Source organism: Ovis canadensis, chromosome 1 (assembly GCF_042477335.2).
Source record: "Ovis canadensis isolate MfBH-ARS-UI-01 breed Bighorn chromosome 1, ARS-UI_OviCan_v2, whole genome shotgun sequence".
In the NCBI taxonomy this organism is placed as follows: domain Eukaryota; kingdom Metazoa; phylum Chordata; class Mammalia; order Artiodactyla; family Bovidae; genus Ovis; species Ovis canadensis.
The window spans coordinates 41,223,239-41,245,005 of NC_091245.1; the positions used below are offsets into that span (position 1 = coordinate 41,223,239).

At 41.5% G+C, this 21,767-nt stretch overlaps 1 protein-coding gene across 4 annotated transcripts in view; it reads right to left on the reverse strand.

The window, feature by feature from the left end:
• Positions 1 to 21,767, reverse strand: part of JAK1 (Janus kinase 1) — a 246,801-nt gene that overhangs the window by 136,487 nt on the left and 88,547 nt on the right. For 3 of the 4 annotated variants that reach the window (XM_069593727.1, XM_069593735.1, XM_069593745.1), the window contains one exon: positions 10,102 to 10,407. The exons of the other annotated variant lie outside the window; for it this stretch is intronic. The gene's annotated coding sequence lies outside the window, so the exon portion shown is untranslated. The remainder of the gene's footprint in view (positions 1 to 10,101; positions 10,408 to 21,767) is intronic. 4 annotated transcript variants of the gene reach the window in all.

The window sequence follows — 21,767 nt, forward strand, 5'->3', positions numbered from 1 at the left end:
CATTGGAAAAGACTCTGATGCTGGGAGGGATTGGGGGCAGGAGAAGGGGACGACAGAGGATGAGATGGCTGGATGGCATCACTGACTTGATGGACGTGAGTTTGAGTGAACTCTGGGAGTTGGTGATGGACAGGGAGGCCTGGCATGCTGCGATTCATGGGGTCACTCAGTCGACATGACTGAGCTACTGAACTGAACTGAATGACTAATTAGATCTAGATGTTGAGGCAGAGGAAGGAATTTCATGTGATTCCCAAATTCTCTGAATTAGTTGACAAGTTGACCAAGGATGCCACCAACTAAATTGGGTGAAGAATTTAACTTTATGTTTGAAAGTAGAAAAGCTTTTAAAAGTTACTCTATATGGAATATATAGGAAGAGAGAGAAAGAGAACAGTGTAAAAGGAAAAATAAACATATTTCCTTCTTAGGTGATACATAGCAAGAAACCTACAATCTGCTCCAAATATTAATCTAAATTGAACCAAATCAAATGTAATGAAGTAGAAGTATCTTATTAGGAAATTCTCTTTTTTAAAAAAGCATCCAACCAACAATCATACATACATAGTTTTCACACATGAATTTTCATCAAAAGAGCATTTGCTCACCAATCTCTCTGCAAAAGCTGTTATCTAGATTACAATGGGAAAATAGATTCGAACAGTGAAGTTTGCCTTTAAAAGGTTATATTGAACAAAACTAAATTAAAATACCATTGTACAAGTCCTAACGTTCAGTTACAGGAAGTTGGAAAATAGAAAAGAGAAGCAAAATCACCTCTAATTTTCTTGTAATTATTTTTTCACTGGCGATATTTTTAATACAAGTATAATTATAGTGTACATGTAATTTTATAAATGTTCCCTTAAACTTATTTTAATTTATAAGCATGTTACCTAAATGCTTACTACAGAAGTTTCATAATCAATGATTTTCTTCATGTACATAACCTAAATAATAATTAAATATGTAATATTTATAATAGATAATACCTTAGGAGACATTCACAGAAATGGGATTATTGAATCAAATGGACTGCATAGTTTTAGATTCTTGATTCATAGATTCATATTGGCCTGTCACTTTCCAAGAAGTTTCCACAAAGCTATGGCCATACCACCCTGAACATGCCCAATCTCCTCTGATCCCGGAAGCTAACCAGGTTGGGCCGGGTAAGTACCTGGATGGGAGACATTTCCACAGATTTACACTGTCCTAAATAGATACAATGTTCAATTTTGTAACAATGGGCATAACTTTTTAAATGGTTTATAACCTTAATATTTCAAAAATAGTGAAAAAAAATAGTCAAGGTGAAAGTCGCTCAGTCGTGTCTGACTCTTTGCGACCCCATAGACTATACAGTTCCTAGAATTCTCCAGGTCAGAATCCTTGGATCTGGGAATCCTGGGATTGAACCCAGGCCTCCCACATTGCAGGCAATTCTTTACCAGCTGAGCCACAAATGAAGCCCAAGAATTCTGGAGTGGGTAGCCTATCCCTTCTCCAGGGGATCTTCCTGACCCAGGAATCAAATTGGGGTCTCCTGCATTGCAGGCAGATTCTTTACCGACTGAGCTATCAGGGAAGCCCTTAAACGGTTTATAACCTTAATGTTTCAAAAATAGGCCCTGTTACTTTAATTTTGAATTTCCATGGTTGTTAAAGAGATAAATAATTTTCCCTGGGCTTTCTCACTAGTATTTGTCATGTTTCTCTCACTGTATCAATGTGTTTGCCAAGGGTGAGTAGGAGAAATACTGCCTTTTTGTTTTTTGTCCACTATTTTCTGGGGTCATACTATCTTCTATCAATTTGTAGTAGTAATAAAAAATAGCAAAGTTATTCAAAGCTTTAATAAAAATAGCAAAGTTTTTCTGACATACTTTCTTTCAGCATACTATTTGCTCTTTAAAACACTACGCTTGTTAAAGTTTTCCGTTTTCTCGTAGTCAAGTATGTTGAACAGTTGTGGGTTTTTGATTTGTTGTCTGTTTGCTTACATTGTGATTTTATGTGTGATTCTTTAGGAAGTCATCTCCTTTTTGGCTTAAATAAATGAATTACAACAAATATTTGGTGAGTACCACTACGTGCCAGGCACTATTCCGTCTTGCAAATACAGCAGTGAAATAAGACAGAAGAGGTTCCTAGTCGGGGAGGATAGATGAAAACAAATGAATGAATAAATAATTTAAGACAATGCCAGATAGTTATCCATGCTGATTTTTTTTAAAAAGAGATGAAAGAGATAGAAAATGAGAGGAAATGGAATAAGTGTTCATTCTACATTACTCTAAGTTTTATCTATATAGAGCTAAATGTTTTAAATGTGTAATATTCAAACCACTTAAAATTTCAATGCTTTGAGATGCCTAAAGTGCTATTTTTTTTTACGGTCAAGACTACATTTGTGTTGAAAATATAGTATTCATAAATGTTTGCCTTTCACTTAACAATCCCTCTCCCTCATCCCACCCTCCTAAAAAAAAAAAAAATAGGGAAAAGTAAAATTAAATGTTTAGTTTGCCTCAAAACTAAAACAGTAACTGGATTGATCTTCTTCCGTGTGATATCTGGTGCACTGAGTTAGCCTCCATCTATGATGGGGAAATGATTACACTTACAAGAACAAGATCCTTTTCCACTGCTTAGCACTGTGAAGACAGAAGACTACTGAAAACATGAATTCATAAGGACAGATTGAAAGGAAGAAAAAGAGTCTGATTAAATGTAACAAGAAGGAAAAGTAAAATATAATATTTTGGTTAGAAGGAATCATGCATGACATATAGCACAAGATCAATAGATATTTGCTAAAAGTATAATTCAACAAGAAAAAAGATGAAAGCAAATGAATCATGTACGTATACTTATGAGTATACACTTAAAAATCTTTCCAGACTAAAATTTCCGAGAGAATACTGCCCAGAATAGAACTTTGATACTGCGAGGCATCACACCCTTGAGACAGTATTGGTTCTGCCCTCAAATTATTGCTTGAGATAAACCTTGATCTGGTTTGAAACCTGATTTGAGTGCCTCAGCTCACTCCTATAAGACATAAGGTCCTTCTTCCTCAGATACTTCAGCTCTCGTAAGATGTTAACTCTCCCCTCAGTCCATGTTCCATGGCCTAGTAGTAAATTTGACTTTGGACTACACTTGGGGCCTAAGTTTGCACTTCAGCTCAACTTTGCCACTTCTAGCTTAGTACCCCAGACAAGTCCTAAATTAATACTTAGTTTCCTCACAAGGGCTTCCCTTGTGGCTCAGATGGCTAAGAACCTGCCTGCAATGTAAAAGACCCGGGTTTGATTCCTGTGTCAGGAAGATCGCCTGGAGAAAAGACTGCTACCCACTCCAGTATTCTTGTCTGGAGAATTCCATGGACAGAACAGCCTGGCGGGCTACAGTCCATGGGGTTGCAAAGAGTCAGACACGACTGAGAAACTAAGACACTTCCTCACATATAAAATTGGAATAATACTAATCTACTCATTACCTCAATAAATGATCATGACAGTTAGGTAAAAAGGTCTACACAAACTTACTGTTCCAGCTCTATTACAGTGCATGGATCACACTAGATTAGCTAGTCACTAGCTAAAGAGCATACATTAATATAGGTCCATCAAGAAACAAGACAGTGTCCATCAACAGCTGAATGGATAAAGAAGATGCAGTGTGTGTGTATATCAATGGAATATTACTCAGCCATAAAAAGAATGGAATAATGACATCTGCAGCAACATGGATGGATATAGAGATGATCATACTAAGTGAAATGTCAGAGACTAACACATATTACGTGATATTACTTATACGCAGAATTGAAAAATAGTACGAAGGAACTTACTTACGTAACAGTGTTGAAACAGACTCACAGACACAGAAAATAAACATGCTTATTACCAAACAGGAAGAAGGGGAGGGATACATTGGGAGTATAGGATTAACAGATGCACACTACCATATATAAAAGAGATAAATAACAAGGATTTACTGTACAGCACACAGAACTATATTCAATATTTTACAATAACCTATAATGGAAAAGAATCAAAAAAAGAATATAGATCTATACATATACGAGCTGGTATTCATGCATGCTCAGTCGTATCCGACTCTTTGTGACCCCATAAACTGTAGCCCACCAGGCTCCTCTGTCCATGAGATTTCCCAGGCAAGAATACTGGAGCAGGTTACCATTTTTTCCTTGAAGAGATCTTCCTGACCCAGGCATTGAACCTGTGCCTGCTGCGTCTTCTAAATTGGCAGGCAGATTCTTTCACTACTGAGCCACCTGGGAAGCCTCATATACCATATATATATATATATATATATATATGTGTGTGTGTGTGTGTGTGTGTGTGTGTATGTATGTAAAACTGAGTCATTTTCCTGTACACCAACACTAGCACAACACTGTAAATCAACTATACTTCAACTTAGAAAAAAAGAAGACATGACGATTAGAGGTATAAGAGTTTTATTAGGAAGTGCCTATGACAGATAAAGAGGGGAGGGAGTAGAAGGTGAGGAAAGCCTCCAGACCCTAATGCAGCTCGACATCTGTGGGAGAGAAGAGGAGAAAAGATTGAGGACAAGGTAGAAAGAAAACAGTTCCCAGGAAGCCTCAGGTAGACCAAGCTGGAGTCCAAAGCCAAAGTGGCCACTGCTTGCTGGAACTGGCCTGCCTTGGCATGTGTGCCACGCTGTCTTTGGCACAGGTAGCCCAGTCTCCATGCTAACATGGTGGTGGATGCACAGAGGAAATGGCTGGAGCCCTCTGTTAGTCAGCCTCCCCAGAGGAGGAGATCTGAACAGAACGCTCTCAAGGCAACCATATTCTACCCAACATGCTGCTCAGATATACATGCAGCTGCAGGGAGCAGGACCTCCATGGGTCTGCCGACCTCTCCGCCTACAGGAAAATTTAGAAAAGATGGTTACTGAGACAAACTAGAGCCAGGTCACTGCCGCTAGGTCTCCAGGACACAGCTGGTTCTCATCCTCTCTCCCTCTTCAGTCTGTTCTAAATTCCTCTGACCTGTGGCTATCATTTCAGCAGGAGTGATATCATCACTTCCTAGGGAAGTGACCCAACTCTTCATTCCTGAGGCAACTGAGCCCTTGGCAATCACACGCTTCTGAGGCCAGGTTGCTGCCACTGCTAAGTTGCCGTCAGTCATGTCCCACTCTGTGCGACCCCATAGACGGCAGCTCACCAGGCGGCTCCGTCCATGGGATTCTCCAGGCAAGGGTACTGGAGTGGGTTGCCATTGCCTTCTCCGTCTGAGGCCAATAGTGCTATGCATATCCAGATATAGTTTCAGTGGGGCAACAGAGTCCCAGGAGAGGCCCAGGAGAATCTCCTGGGTCCTACACACATTCCTCTCTACCCCTCTGTGTAAAAGAAAGGCCACATCCTCCAGGTGATGAAGATGGAATCCCCCTGCCAGGAGGTGACTCTTTTCCCCTGCTGGTCCCTGGAGGCAGGAATCCAGCTACAAATCATAGTTCAACAGGACTTTTGTTATAGCTCTGGGCAAGAGCATACCTCATTTGGGGCCCAAGAAGTCTAACAACTGAAGAATCCAGAATGCGGGGACAAAAAAGACAAAGTCCCGCAGTGGGTCACTGGGAGTGATGGTAAGCAGTACCACTTCTACTCTGACCCCTTTGTTCCTTGATCCATTCATTCTTGTAATTGTGGACCCAGTGCCATACAGAGGTTTCTGATTGAACACATACCCTGCAGGTCTGACAACCTAGCCTTTCGGATGGTTGCCGCTCATCTGTCACTTCAGGGGTGCTTCTAAAGGCCTTCCAGCACTCTGTGAGGTCAACTGCCCCTGATGACTTCTTGTGTGATGTATACAATCACAGGACATCATGGGCATGGCCTACCCTTCCTAGATTTTTTTGCAGTATCTTTTCTGGCTACATATTTGCCCTAAGGATGCCAGGAGCTATTAATCCTCTCTCAGTTCCTACAGAATTCCCCTTGGGCGGCTCTTCTGACCTTACTGGTAATCAAGGTAATTGTGGTTTCTTGGCTTCTAGTAGTTAAACACTCTCAGTTCAGTTCAGTCGTTCAGTCGGTCCGACTCTTTGCGACCCCATGAATCGCAGCACGCCAGGCCTCTCTGTTCATCACCAACTCCCGGAGTTCACTCAGACTCACGTCCATCGAGTCGATGATGCCATCCAGCCATCTCATCCTCTGTCATCCCCTTCTCCCCCTGCCCCCAATCCTTCCCAGCATCAGAGTCTTTTCCAATGAGTCAACTCTTCACATGAGGTGGCCAAAGTACTGGAGTTTCAGCATTAGCATCATTCCTTCCAAAGAACACCTAAGGGCTGATCGCCTTTAGAATGGACTGGTTGGAACTCCTTGCAGTCCAAGGAACTCTCAAGAGTCTTCTCCAACACCACAGTTCAAAAGCATCAATTCTTTGGCACTCAGCTTTCTTCACAGTCCAGCTCTCACATCCATACATGACCACAGGAAAAACCATAGCCTTGACTAAACAGACCTTAGTCGGCAAAGTAATGTCTCTACTTTTGGATATGCTATCTAGGTTGCTCATAACTTTTCTTCCAAGGAGTAAGCATCTTTTAATTTCATGACTGCAGTCACCATCTGCAGTGATTTTGGAGCCCCCCAAAATAAAGTCTGACACTGTTTCCACTGTTTCCCCATCTATTTCCCATGAAGTGATGGGACAGATGCCGTGATGTTCGTTTTCTGAGCTTTAAGCCAACTTTTTCACTCTCCTCTTTCACTTTCATCAGGAGGGTTTTTAGTTCCTCTTCACTTTCTGCCATAAGGGTGGTGTCATCTGCGTATCTGAGGTGATTGATATTTCTCCTGGCAATCTTGATTCCAGCTTGTGTTTCTTCCAGCCCAGCGTTTCTCATGATGTACTTTGCATATAAGTTAAATAAGCAGGGTGACAATATATAGCCTTGACGTACTCCTTTTCCTATTTGGAACCAGTCTGTTGTTCCATGTCCAGTTCTAACTGTTGCTTCCTGACCTGCATATCGGTTTCTCAAGAGGCAGGTCAGGTGGTCTGGTATTCCCATCTCTTTCAGAATTTTCCAGTTTCTTGTGATCCACACAGTCAAAGGCTTTGGCGTAGTCAATCAAGCAGAAATAGATGTTTTTCTGGAACTCTCTTGCTTTTTCGATGATCCAGAGGATGTTGGCAATTTGATCTCTGGTTCCTCTGCCTTTTCTAAAACCAGCTTGAGCATCTGGAAGTTCACGGTTCACGTATTGCTGAAGCCTGGCTTGGAGAATTTTGAGCATTATTTTACTAGCATGTGAGATGAGTGCAATTGTGCGGTAGTTTGAACATTCTTTGGCATTGCCTTTCTTTGGGATTGGAATGAAAACTGACCTTTTCCAGTCCTGTGGCCACTGCTGAGTTTTCCACATTTGCTGGCATATTGAGTGCAGCACTTTCACAGCATCATCTTTCAGGATTTGAAATAGCTCCACTGGAATTCCATCACCTCCACTAGCTTTGTTCATAGTGATGCTTTCTAAGGCCCACTTGACTTCACATTCCAGGATGTCTGGCTCTAGGTGAGTGATCACACCATCGTGATCATCTTGGTCGTTAACATCTTTTTTGTACAGTTCTTCTGTGTATTCTTGCCACCTCTTCTTAATATCTTCTGCTTCTGTTAGGTCCACACCATTTCTGTCCTTTACTGAGCCCATCTTTGCATGAAATGTTCCCTTGGTATCTCTCATTTTCTTGAAGAGAACTCTAGTCTTTCCCATTCTGTTGTTTTCCTTTATTTCTTTGCGTTGATCGCTGAGGAAGGCTTTCTTATCTCTTCTTGCTATTCTTTGGAACTCTGCATTCAGATGCTTATATCTTTCCTTTTCTCCTTTGCTTTTCACTTCTCTTCTTTTCACAGCTATTTGTAAGACCTCCTCAGACAGCCATTTTGCTTCTTTGCATTTCTTTTCCAGGGGGATGGTCTTGATCCCTGCCTCCTGGACAATGTCACGAACCTCATTCCATAGTTCATCAGGCACTCTATCAGATCTAGTCCCTTAAGTCTATTTCTCACTTCCACTGTATAATCATAAGGGATTTGATTTAGGTCATACCTGAATGGTCTAGTGGTTTTCCCTACTTTCTTCAATTTCAGTCTGCATTTGGCAATAAGGAGTTCATGATCTGAGCCACAGTCAGCTCCCGGTCTTGTTTTTGCTGACTGTATAGAGCTTCTCCATCTTTGGCTGCAAAGAATATAATCAGTCTGATTTCGGTGCTGACCATCTGGTGATGTCCATGTGTAGAGTCTTCTCTTGTGTTGTTGGAAGAGGGTGTTTGCTATGACCAGTGCGTTCTCTTGGCAAATTCTATTAGCCTTTGCCATGCTTCATTCCATATTCCAAGGCTATATTTGCCTGTTACTCCTGGTGTTTCTTGATTGGAAGCTGGTGTTTCTCTGACAGAATGTGGTCCACTGGAGAAGGGAATGGCAAACCACTTCAGTATTCTTGCCTTGAGAACCCCATGAACAGTATGAAAAGGCAAAATGATAAGATACTGAAAGAGGAACTTCCCAGGTCAGTAGGTGCCCAATATGCTACTGGAGATCAGTGGAGAAATAACTTCAGAAAGAATGAAAGGATGGAGCCAAAGCAAAAACAATACCCAGTTGTGGATGTGACTGATGATAGAAGCAAGGTCCGATGATGTAAAGAGCAATATTGCATAGGAACCTAGAATGTTAGGTCCATGAATCAAGGCAAATTGGAAGTGGTCAAACAGGAGATGGCAAGAGTGAAAGTCAACATTCTAGGAATCACTGAAAAAATGGACTGGAATGGGTGAATTTAACTCAGATGACCATTTTGTCTACTACTGCAGGCAGGAATCCCTTAGAAGAGATGGAGTAGCCATGATGGTCAACAAAAGAATCCAAAATGCAGTACTTGGATGCAATCTCAAAAACAACAGAATGATCTCTGTTCGTTTCCAAGGCAAACCATTCAATATCACAGTAATCCAAGTCTATGCCCCAACCAGTAAACACTCTCAGTTGGTCTCTATTACTTGGGAGAAGCCCCATCATGCCTGTGGCTATTAAGGGACCACTCACCTGTTTTGAGCCGTGGCCTGCACTTGTTGGTGATAGTGGTACCCCACTTTGTAGTACATTCTTAATGATTTAGGTGAACATTGTGTCCTTCAGGCCTCCCATGGAACATAATCCTCTGCTCCATCTTCCATAATATTTTCCTTCTAGCACACTTCTCCAACTTCTTAATCCTTGCTCTGCCTCCTTCCAGGGCAACTCAGGCTTTTCCCAGAGAAGGCAATGGCACCCCAATCCAGTACTCTTGCCTGGAAAATCCCATGGATGGAGGAGCCTGGTAGGCTGCAGTCCATGGGATCGCAACGAGTCGGACACGACTGAGCGACTTCACTTTCACTTTTCACTTTCATGCATTGGAGAAGGAAATGGCAACCCACTCCAGTGTTCTTGCCTGGAGAATCCCAGGGATGGCAGAGCCTGGTGGGCTGCCATCTGTGGGGTTGCACAGGGTCGGACACAACTGAAGCGACTTAGCAGCAGCAGTAGCAGCGGCAGGCTTCTCCACTCCACTCAGGTTTGGCCATCACTCCTCCAAGGCTTCTAACAGCATCCAGTAATGACTTTGTCTCATCCTCTAAGGTCCAGGCTAAATTAAATCTTTCATCTTGAAAAAGGGCCCTCAGCTCTACAGATATTATACTTCTCTTAAGCCAGGTTATTTATTACTTATATAACTGATTATATTTCTCCCTTTGACTGTTAGGAAGCCCAGAATCAAATTTCAGTCATATGTGTATTATATACTGAAACTTATAACACATATTTTATATACTAACCTCACAGTAGCTTCCTCTTTTCTTTCACTTGTTTTTACTTCACACTGTCTTTTTCACTTGCATTTATTCAATACACTATCTGCTCAGCATGTGCTAGGTACATTAATATTATCTCACTTAATCACAGCTTTCCCTCTTGTGGGATCTTAAGCATGACACTGAATTTCTTTAAGCTTTGATTTCTTACCTGTAAGTCAAGATGATCCTAATGTACACTTCATAGGGTTGTCGTGAGGATTAATAATGATTGGTTGTTGTTCAGTTGCTAAGTCATGTCCAATTCTTTGTGACCTCATAGACTGTAGCACACCAGGCTTCCCTGTCCTTCACTCTCTCCTGGAGTTTGCTCAGGTTCATGTCCATTGAAGTCAGTGATGGTATTTAACCATCTCATTCTCTGCTGCCTTTTTCCCCTTTTGCTTTCAGTTTTTCCCAGCATCAGGGTCTTTTCCAATGAGCTGGCTCTTCACATCAGGTGGCCAAAGTATTGGAGCTGTTAATATCATTAGTAAATGTTAGTTGCTCAGTAGTGTCTGACTCTTTGTGACCCCATGGACTATAGTCTGCTAGGCTCCTCTGTCCATGAAATTCTCTAGGCAAGAACACTAGAGAACACTAGTGGGTAGCCATTTTATTCTCCAGGGGACCTTCCCAACCCAAAGATCAAACTCGAGTCTCCTGCATTGTAAGCATATTCTTTACCATCTGAACCACCAGGGAGGCCATTAGTTATTAGAAAATATTAAAATGTTTTTGCTTTAAAAATTAAAATTTTGATATAATTATTTTATAAAATGTTAATGTAGCAATGTCTGAAAAGATAAACATCAGTTTATCACAAAAACAATATACAGAGCAGAATAAGTATTACTCATCTTATTTATTATGGCTTTAATCTAATTGAAGGTTTTTGTGGTTCCTGTAATTAACGGCACTATAAAAGAATCAATAAAGCTAAGTTATAATGAATGTCCATACAGAAGGGCTCATTTATGGATTTTTTTAATATAGGGCAAATGAGATGATTCCATCTCAGAAGGCAGTGAGCCCAAGGATACTTTATGACAAAATTTATTCAGTTTTACAGGAATATCAGATTGCTTCAGACTGACTTACTAGCTATAATGATGAGGCTTATTCTACCCCAGGGACTTAGTATAGTGCATTAATAATAAATACATTTAGAAGAAATGCTATTCTGACAACTAAACTTAGTGCCCCAGAAAGACCACTGAACCTGAAAGCAGGACACGTGGAAACTAGGTAAGCTCTGCAGCAGACTCCAGAAGCATAAGGCAATCTGTGCAGCCCTCTGAACTCACATTTCACCTGGGTTAGAGCACGTGATCTTATGGTGCCTGCCAGCCTCAAAATGCCGTGTATCTTTATTCTTAACCTCGAAGTATCCATGTAAAATTTTTGGCCAAGAAATCAGAATAGCTTTTGAAGTGGAAAGCCTAAATTACATGCCCCAAAGCAATAGGAAGACAAATTATAGCTTAACAAGAATTATATTTGATTCCTTCCTAATTTTCTGGGATTTTTGGTATGAGAATTATATCTAAGAATTTTATATTTTCAGATGTTTATACTACCCAACAATTCAACTCAATTCAGCAAATAGTTATTCAGTACTAATACTTGCCAAGCACATACTAAATTCTCAAGTTTCTGAGAACATGATGTAGGACCCATATTATCAGTAACAATCAACTAAAGAGCTAGCTGTGTATATAAGGTACTGTATGTACTCAGCCCTCAGCAAGTGTGGCCTCACTTTCTGCCCTCAGGAACTGTAGTATGTAATGAAAAAGGCAAGCCATCCATTGAAAAATAAGTGATCAAGTGTCAAATTTGCTGATATAGGTAGGAAATGTCATAAGATTTCAGAGACAGGACACATAACTGAAAATCCAGGTAGGCTTCTGGAGGATGAAATGTGAGCAAAATCTTGAAGGATACTGAAAAACAAAGAGACGTGTTAGGCCTATTAGTGGATATTTATAGCCTTCTCAGAATTGTTAGGATTAGATTTACTTTTATGTGTGAAATGCATTTGTGTTGTCTTCACTCAATTTTAGGTACCCTGACAGCACAAACGATGTAGCATATTTATATTTGATTCAGTACAACAGATATTTACTCCATAAATATACGTACATATACGTACCTTACCGTATATGTCAGGTACGGTAAGTTGGAAAGGAAGGACTAGGCAAAAAAGAGAAAGGAATTGGAGAAATAACTCGGAAGTCCGCCTCTGAACGATCTCGGTAAACTTGGTTTGAACCCTCAGTCTTCACCTGGACCGTGAAAAGTATAGAGCCCTTTCAAGAACTGGATAACTTCCACCCCCTTACATCTAATCTGTTCTGCACAATGCAGAAATGAAACTCAGCCTGTTCCTGGTTTTCCCATCAAAGGCACTCACACAAAGCTGCCTGGGTTTAGAAGCAGTCACTGGAGATGTAGGTAATTGTGGGGAGGAATCACAGCTCTCTGCGGGCTGCAAGCTGCTCTCTCCCTGGTCCCTCTTCCCTCCCTCCCTCTTGTTTCCTCACTCACTCCATCCCAGATTGCATCCCCACCCCCAATTTCAAATTCTCCTAGTCTTAAAAACCAGTAAATTTCCCCTCCTCCAACATCCAGGTCCTCAAGTCTCAACTCTGCCTCCAGCGCTCTCCAACCTATTCCATTACACCTAATTTTCCAAACCTAGATGCTTCTATCCTCCTGAGGAATTCTGGCGCCAGCTATTAAGAAAGAGTGTGATAGTTTCTCCACCTCAGTTACAAAGAGCTAAGTGCACTGGTGACTCTAAGAGAAACCCAAAGTGCTGCGGAGGGACAGAAGGAGGAGGGAGAGCCAGAGACGGGTCAGGAAAGGTTTCTTGGCCCCTTTGAAACAGTCTCTCTGTCTTTTCCAAATTTATACACTATTGATTGCCTGCATCACTGCTTGGACTCTTGTCCTCTGCTGCCTTCTATTGTTATTTCTCTTTCCATCTGTCCGTGTGTTTTGTTTCCTGGATTAGATTTTTTGCAGCTTCAACACAGCAGTTTTTCCCATTCCTCCCCAGAACTCTCATGGGTATAATGGGCTTCACTGGTGAGTCTGTTGAATCTCAACCTGCGGGAGCTGTATGATTTGCCTTTCAAAATACCATCCATAAATTCCCCCCAGCCCAGCCCCCCACCAAAAGGCCATCTAGCAGGAGTCTTTTCTTTAATTAAAATAAATTACGAAGATCATGGCATCTGGTCCCATCACTTCATGGGAAATAGATGGGGAAACAGTGGAAACAGTGTCAGACTTTATTTTGGGGGGCTCCAAAATCACTGCAGATGGTGACTGCAGCCATGAAATTAAAAGACGCTTACTCCCGGGAAGAAAAGTTATGACCAACCTAGATAGCATATTCAAAAGCAGAGACATTACTTTGCCAACAAAGGTCCGTCTAGTCAAGGCTATGGTTTTTCCATCGGTCACATATGGATGTGAGAGTTGGACTGTGAAGAAAGCTGAGTGCCGAAGAATTGATGCTTTTGAACTGTGGTGTTGGAGAAGACTCTTGAGAGTTCCTTGGACTGCAAGGAGTTCCAACCAGTCCATTCTGAAGGAGATCAGCCCTGGGTGCTCTTTGGAAGGAATGATGCTAAAGCTGAAACTCTAGTACTTTGGCCGTCTCATGAGAAGACTTGACTCATTGGAGAAGACTCTGATGCTGGGAGGGATTGGGGGCAGGAGGACAAGGGGACGCCAGAGGATGAGATGGCTGGATGGCATCATTGACTCAATGGACGTGAGTCTAAGTGAACTCCGGGAGCTGGTGATGAACAGAGAGGCCTGGCGTGCTGCGATTCATGGGGTCGCAAAGAGTTGGACACGACTGAGCGACTGAACTGAACTGAACTGAACTGAACTGAAAGTATCTCTAAGAATATACTGCGTATTTCACCAATTTACCTAACACGTCTGGAGATGCCCATTCATGTTACACCAACCAGCAGCGGAAAAGGACTAATGAGGACTGAAGTATATTCCTAGGGACCAGCCACCTGCTTCAATTCTCACAATCATCTTTTGAGGTGAGATTAGGGAACTTGCCAAAGGTCACAGCACTACAGAGCAGGAATTAGAATTTTAACCCAGGAATACCTAGCTCCAAAGTGCCCAGTCTTTCCACTATCCCACATTTCTAAACTAATTATGCTTCTTTGGAGACATCTCTAAAAATAAATAATGTTTCTTTATCAAAAAGAAGAGCGGTTATTCACTATGATATAAATTAAACAAGATCACCCCAATAGTTGTGGTCCTGGAGTAGTACAAAGTAGTTGACTCTATGAACTTGAACAAGTGGCTTCACCTTTCTGAGCTTCAGGTTACTTATTTGTACATACATACAATCTCACAGAGTTGATGTCAACATGACATTACATATACACGTAAGACTTCCCTGGTGGCTCTGATGGTAAAGCATCTGCCTACAATGCGGGTGACCCGGCTTCAATCCCTGGGTTGGGAAGATCTCCTGGAGAAGTAAATGGCAACCCACTCCAGTATTCTTGCCTGGAAAATCCCATGGATGGTGGAACCTGGTAGGCTACAGTCCATAGGGTCGCAAAGACTTGGACACAACTGAGCAACTTCACTTTTTCACTTTCATACAATTATACATAAGTATAGAATTAATAATATAATTAATTATATACATAAAATACCTGGTCAGCAGTGTTAAGTGGAACTGCTTTTCCTTTTACAGATGTAAAGTGCAAGTTGACACACAGGTCTGACATTCAGCTCACTTGGACACGTTTTTAAATTGGGTTAACACATTATTTGGGAAGGGCATTAGCTGAATCACACAAGAGCATATTAATCATTAACTTAACATCACCCAACAGCAACCACAGTTCTTGGAAGTAAATTGGCACTGCTGTCAACATCCTTCAAAGTTCTTCTCCACGTTAACTACCACTGCCTCCTAAACCAGGTGCCGTCAGATAACTGCTATCGGCCAGGTAGGAGGTAAGTGGGTTTAATGTATGAGCACTATAAACTGGAATGACGTTTTGGTGGGCTGGTGTCAGGAGAGGGGACCAGTCTTCCAGTCCCTCAACTATACCAAGTCCAGCTGGCTTGTGTTTCTAAGAGTACAGGCTCAACAGTGAATAAGAGCTGGGTTTTAGCTCTGCCCATTCTTAGCTGTGTAACTTTGAGGTTTAAATATCAGTTTTCCACCAATACAGTATACTAACACATATATATGGAATTTAGGAAGATGGCAATGACGACCCTGTATGCAAGACAGGAAAAAAGACACAGATGTGTATAATGGACTTTTGGACTCAGAGGGAGAGGGAGAGGGTGGGATGATTTGGGAGAATGGGAATTCTAACATGTATACTATCATGTAAGAATTGAATCTCCAGTCCATGTCTGACGTAGGGTGCAGCATGCTTGGGGCTGGTGCATGGGGATGACCCAGAGAGATGTTGTGGGGAGGGAGGTGGGAGGGGGGGGTCAGGTTTGGGAACGCATGTAAGAATTAAAGATTTTAAAATTTAAAAAAAATAAAATAAAAAAAATAAAGGAAATCAATCCTGAAAAAAAAAATTTCAGTTTTCTCATCTGTAAAATGGGGATGATAATGTTAACTGTTTTCTAAGGTTGCTATGAAGATTAAGTTAAATGATGAATTTAAAGCACTTAGTACAGTATCTGGCATATTATAAGCCGTGAAAAAGTTGGCTATTCTTTTATTATTAACAGAGACCATGGCCTTAAAGTTCTAAGATGGAGGACAATTAAAAAAAAAAAAAAGAAAGGAAAGAAAGGCTTCCTGTTGCTAGAAAATCATGTTCAACACCATAGTTGGGCATACACGTTCTACCTCATATTCTGGCCCCACGCTCAGCTTTACCCAGAGTGCTTTACCCACTCTGCAAAAATCTCTGTAGCTCCCCAAGACACTCTGACTTCCTCCTTTAGTTTCCCAGAGTACTTTGCATATACTTTTGTACTTTCCCTTATCACAATATATTCTCATTATTTGTTTGCATATCTATCTTCACTTTCAGTTCTGTTCAGTCGTTCAGTCGTGTCTGACTCTTTGCGACCCCATGAATCGCACCACGCCAGGCCTCCCTGTCCATCACCAACTCCCGGAGTTTACCCAAATTCATGTCCATCGAGTCAGTGATGCCATCCAACGATCTAATCCTCTGTCATCCCCTTCTCCTCCTGCCCCCAATCCCTCCCAGCATCAGAGTCTTTTCCAATGAGTCAGCTCTTTGCATGAGGTGGCCAAAGTACTGGCGTTTCAGCTTCAGCATCAGTCCCTCCAATGAACACCCAGGACCGATCTCCTTTGGGATGGACTGGTTAGATCTCCTTGCAGTCCAAGGGACTCTCAAGAGTCTTCTCCAACATTACAGTTCAAAAGCATCCATTCTTCGGAGCTCAGCTTTCTTCAAAGTCCAACTGTCACATCCATACATGACCACTGGAAAAAACATACCCTTGACTAGAAAGACCTTAGTCGGCAAAGTAATGTCTCTACTTTTGGATATGCTATCTAGGTTGGCCATAACTTTCCTTCCAAGGAGTAAGTGTCTTTTAATTTCATGGCTGCAGTCACCATCTGCAGTGATTTTGGAGCCCCCCAAAATAAAGTCTGACACTGTTTCCACTGTTTCCCCATCTATTTCCCATGAAGTGAAGGGACTAGATGCCATGATCTTAGTTTTCTGAATGTTGAACTTTAAGCCAACTTTTTCACTCTCCTCTTTCACTTTCATCAGGAGGGTTTTTAGTTCCTCTTCACTTTCTGCCATAAGGGTGGTGTCATCTGCATATCTGAGGTGATTGATATTTTTCCTGGCAGTCTTGATTCCAGCTTGTACTTCTTCCAGCCCAGCGTTTCTCATGATGTACTCTGCATATAAGTTAAATAAGCAGGATGACAATATACAGCCTTGATGTACTCCTTTTCCTATTTGGAACCAGTCTGTTGTTCCATGTCCAGTTCTAACTGTTGCTTCCTGACCTGCATATCGGTTTCTCAAGAGGCAGGTCAGGTGGTCTGGTATTTCCATCTCTTTCAGAATTTTCCACAGTTTATTGTGATCCACACAGTCAAAGGCTTTGGCATAGTCAATCAAGCAGAAATAGATGTTTTTCTAGAACTCTCTTGCTTTTTCGATGATCCAGAGGATGTTGGCAATTTGATCTCTGATCTCTGGTTCCTCTGCCTTTTCCAAAACCAGCTTGAACATCTGGAAGTTCACGGTTCACGTATTGGTGAAGCCTTTACCCGACCCCATCTCAGGCTGCGAGTTTATAGGTAGTGGAAGCCATATACCGTCTTTGTATTTGTAGCCATTAGGCACTCTGCAAGTCTTGGTTGGATGGATGGTGGATGGCTGGATGGATGGATAAGGAAATGGGACAACATATAAGTTGGTAAAAGAATTGAAATTTACCGAAAGGTACTTAGGGGACAGAGCAAGATAGTCTTTATTTCATAAAGCGTCCTAAGCCTGGATCTGAGCAGAAGTCTAGACACTGTTTAGAACTATTTGCCTGATGAGGCAGTTGGGCCTCTCTCTGTGCCTTCTAGGGAAAGCATGACCACGTGGTGACTGCTGTCAAGGTCAATATCAGGCAGAACACCTTAGTAACCAGGGAGCCAAGGCAGGATGCTGTCTCTAAATTTTCCCGCAGTCTTCAAGGTTAACATGTTAAGCAATCAGGAGCAAGAAGTTTTTTCCAGGTGTCAACTGGGGACTTCCCTGGCAGTCCAATGGTTAAGACTGCCTTCGAATGCAGGAGGTACAGATTCGATCCCTAGTTGGGGAGCTAAGATCCCACATGCCTCATGGCCGTAAAAGCAAAACATAAAATAGAAGCAACATTATATTAATACCAAATTCAATAAAGACTTTAAAAATGGTCCAAAAATCTAAAAAACAAAAAAGAAGAAGAGGAGGAGGATAAAAACCAGGTGTGGTCAATTGCCAGGAGGGCAGACAGACTTATCCACACACTGTCCTCCCTGTGATTATGTTCACTGTAAACAATGACGTAAGATCTAGAGATAGTAAGGAGATATGCAAAGTGATTCCCACAGAGAATAGACCATCTGAAGATAACATTTCAAAGTACGGAGAATATTTTAGAACATAAGGCAATATAGAGGGAGATTTATAGCTTGACTTTTCAGGAATCATTCTATTTTCACTTTATTTATGTTATGCACCGAGCCCGTATCTCCGAACCAGCCGAGGCAAGGACAAGTCCACCGTGATAATGCAAAGGCAAGAAGGGAATCTTTATTTCTAGCGCACTAGGGCTCAAGCCTCATCCGACGCAGCGGAATCAGACGAGAGCCCCGAACAAAGCAGTATGGCAGTTTATATACAGTCAGCTCTTTGTCTCAGTTACAGGGTACTTGGCGATACCTGATTGGACAGGCAGAATGAGCTCATGCAACGCCTTCCTTATGCTATCGCATATAGAAATTTTTCCTTATTTGGTTAAGGAATGTTCTTCAAGAAAACAGGAAACATAACTCAGGTCCCCGGCGCTGTTATGCACCTCATTAAGCCGACCAGCCTGCCTAACAATTTAATTCTTTTTGCTAAAGGCAACTGAAATAATATTTAAATGTGCTTTGTGTACTGTGCTAAGTCACTTCAGTCATGTCTTACTCCTTGCAACCCTATGGACTGCAGCCTGCCAGGCTGCTCTGTCCAGGTGATTCTCCAGGCAAGCCTACTGGAGTGGGTTGCCATGCCTCCTCCAGGGGATCTTCTCAACCCAGGAATTGAACAGTGCCATCTGGCAAGCCCAATATTTAATCACTGATCATTTATTATGTACTTCATACCTTTTTTTTAAAGTGATATACTGGAGTCAGTTTCCACTGGCTCATTCAAGGATACTATGTGCATTTCTTCTCAATGTCTTCTTGCAGGAACAAGACAAGGATGCATACTTGCATCTCCCCTTAGATGGCTTCACAATGGCATCTTAAAATCAACCATGGCAGGAGTATTTACACCATGGAAACAGGCACACACTACAAAAATAGGGTTTCCTACTCCCACTTCCTCTAAGAGCTGATTCTTAAACTTTCACCCGTACACCACAGGTTTTACAATGAATGATCCCAATTAATCCTCCCAACACACCAATTTTACAGATGGAAAACTGATGTCTAGACAGGTAAACAATGAAAAAACTTATTACAAACTATTTGGCAGCAAAAGTAGGCTTAAAACTGACACCATCTATCTCCAAAGCTGATGAAGTTAACCATGATAGAGGGAACACTTCCTGACTCATTCTGTAAGGCTAGTATTACACTGAGACCAAAGGCAGATAAAGACATCACAAGAAAAAAAAAAATCCTTTCTGGATGCAAAAATCCTAAATAAAATACTAGCAAACCAGATCTAATGACATATGAAAAGGATTATCTACTATGACCAGGTGGGATTTATCTCAGGAATGCAAGAGTGGTTCAATATAAAGAAATTAATCAATGTAATAAACTACATTAAGAGAACAAATGTAATAAAAAATGATCATCTCAGTGTGGGCTTCCCTTGTGGCTCAGTGGGTAAAGAATCTGCCTGCAATGCTGGAGACCTGGGTTTGATCCCTGCATCAGGAAGATCCCCTGGAGAAGGGAAAGGCTACCCACTCCAGTATTCTTGCCTGGAGAATTCCATGTACTGTATAGTCCATGGGGTGGCACTTAGCGACTTTCACTTTCAACCACCTTTCACAATACAAACACTCAAAAAACTAAGAATAAAAAGGAACTTATCTAACAAGATAAGGGGCATTTATGAAGAATCCACAGCTAACATGATAACAGTAAAACTGAAAACTTTTCCCCTAAGAGCAGGAACAAGACAAGGATGCATACTTGCATCACTGAGATTCAACATGGGAAGTTCTAGCTAGAGCAAGCAGATAAGAAAAATAACTAAAGGACAAACAAATTGAAGAGATAGTAGTAAAAACCATCGCTATTCACAGATGTCATGATTTTATATATAGACAGTCCCAAAGAGTCCACATGAAAGCTACTAGAGCTAATTTTAAAAATTCAGCAAAGTTGCAGGTCACAAGATCAACACACAAAAAACAGTCATGTTTCAATACACTAGTAATGAACAATTCAAAAAGGAAATAAGAAAACATTCCACTGGTATTAAAATAGCATCAAAAAGTTAAGAATAAATTTAACCACAGAGGTGATATATACACTGAAAACTCTAAAACATCTCTGAAACAAATTAAGAAAGACCTAACTAAATGGAACTATATCCATGTTAATGGATTGGAACGTAGATTTAAATTGTTAAGTTGGCACTACTACCCAAAGTGATTTACAGATTCAACACAATCTCTATCAACATTCCAACATCCTTTTTTTTTTTTTTTCAGAAATGAAAAAACCCTATCCTCAGATTCACATGGGACTGCAAGGGTCCCAAAATAGCCAATACAATCTTTGTAAGTAAGTATAAGTAAGTGTTAGTCGCTCAGTCGTGCCTGACTCTTTACGACCCCGTGGACTGCAGCCCACCAGGCTCCTCTGTCCATGAGATTTTCCAGGCAAGGATACTGGAGTGGGTTGCCATTTCCAAAACTGGAGGACTGACAACTTCTGATTTCAAAACTTACTGCAAAGTTACAGTCATCTGAACAGTGTAATACTGGCTTAAGGATAGACATATAGACCAATGGAACAGAACTGATAGTCCCAAAATAAACCCATACATCTATGGCGAATTGTTTTTCCACAAGAGTACTATATTCATTCAGTGGGGAAAGATTAGTCCCTTCAACAAACAGTTCTGGCACAGCTGGATTCTAGATGCAAAGGAATGAAGTTGGAGGCTGTTCTCACATCATGTACAAAAATTGACTCAAAATGGAATAATGAAACTCTTGGAAGAAAGCATAGGGGTAAAATTTGGTGACTTTTGGTTTAGCAATGGATTCTTAGATATGACACCAAAGCATGATCAATTAAAAAAAATGAATAAACTGGGTTTCATCAAAATTGAAAACGTTTGTGCACCAAAGGATATCGTGAGAAGAGGTGGCCCAGCTTTCTTAGCTGGGGCAGCAGCAATCATCACAGGGCCCAGCTGAGCACATGTGGTTCTCTCCCTAGTCTGGTTGCTCTATAGCCCCTCTATCCAGCACTGCACCCTAGCCATTTGAAATCCCAGATATCAAGTACTCACTGTGGCTTATTGATGAGATTATCAGCCATAACACCAGTGGTTCTACTTCAACCTGCTATATCCCCATCACATCTTGGACTCCCTCATAAGTCATCACATCTAATTTTCAGCTCAAATCCACCATAACCTAATCACTCAGCCCTACAGCATTTCCAGGCATGATGAAGGGGCTTGATGGGCCCAATTATCAAGGTTTACTTCAAAGATACCCATCCCATTTTTTCCTACTGGAAGATGTCCTGGTCCCTGGAAAACGTGAAGACTGGAGACATCATTTCAGCACCCAATCTGGCTGCTAGTCTACCAGGGCAAAGAAAAGTTTGCCATCTGTCCAGACCAGAAACTCAAACTCATTGTCAAGAGGTGAAGTCTATTCACATGATCATGAGAGGAACAAGCATCACTTTGATGCTATGGGTGATCCACACCACCATGAGGGACTTGGATGACCACACTGTGTGCCAACTGCTCTTTGCTGATCAGAACAAGAAGGACATTTTGTTGCAGCTGGTTCATAGTAGACAAAACCCCTGAAGCAGGGGACCACACTAGGGATGGTGGACAAGGAGATGACCCAGGA